Source organism: Triticum aestivum, chromosome 5B, assembly GCF_018294505.1.
Source record: "Triticum aestivum cultivar Chinese Spring chromosome 5B, IWGSC CS RefSeq v2.1, whole genome shotgun sequence".
NCBI classification, from domain to species: Eukaryota; Viridiplantae; Streptophyta; class Magnoliopsida; order Poales; family Poaceae; genus Triticum; species Triticum aestivum.
The window spans coordinates 330698567-330699335 of NC_057807.1; positions in this window are offsets into that span (position 1 = coordinate 330698567).

Consider the following 769-nt stretch of genomic DNA (forward strand, 5'->3'; position numbering starts at 1 on the left):
CGACCGTAGCGCTCCAAGACAAGTCCGTTTCGTCCGTTTTGCGGTATGCCACACCTCTCCCGATCAACAGGACCCCCGTTTCGACCGTAGGAGGTCCGTTTCCTCCGTTTTGTGGTATGCCGCACCCCTCCCGATCAACAGGACCCCCGTTTCGACCGTAGGAGGTCCATTTCCTCCATTCTACGGTACGCCAGGCCTCGTTTCCATCACCTGTTCCATCCAAGCCGGTTGGCTCCCATGCGTTCCGTTGCTTCCCGATGAACACGACGCATTCCGTTGCCTCCCCATGAACACGACGCATTCCGTTTCCTCCCCATGAACACGACACATTCCGTTGCCTCCCCATGAACACGACGCATTCCGTTGCCTCCCCATGAACACGAGCCCTCGCTGTACATATGCGCGACTAGGCGTTCGAGACCCCGCCCGTATGTACACATACGTGGCCGTATTTTCTTTCTTGCACCCTGGCCATTGTACGTGCGTGTACATGCTACGTGCGCGCCTCTACTACGACACGTACGCGCCTCTACTACGACACGTGCGCGCCTCTACATCGACCAGTATATATGTACGTACAAGTTCGCGACCAGAATGACAATGCTACGTACGCTTCGACCAGGTGGGTCCCGACTGTTAGGCAGTTCCTTCTATGCGAAAATGTAGCTGGTGGGTCCCAGCAGTCAGAGGGGCGAATCATTTTTTTTGCCCGGACGCACTTCCTTTGCGTGCGAAGATGTAAATGGTGGGTCCCAGCAGTCAGGGGGGC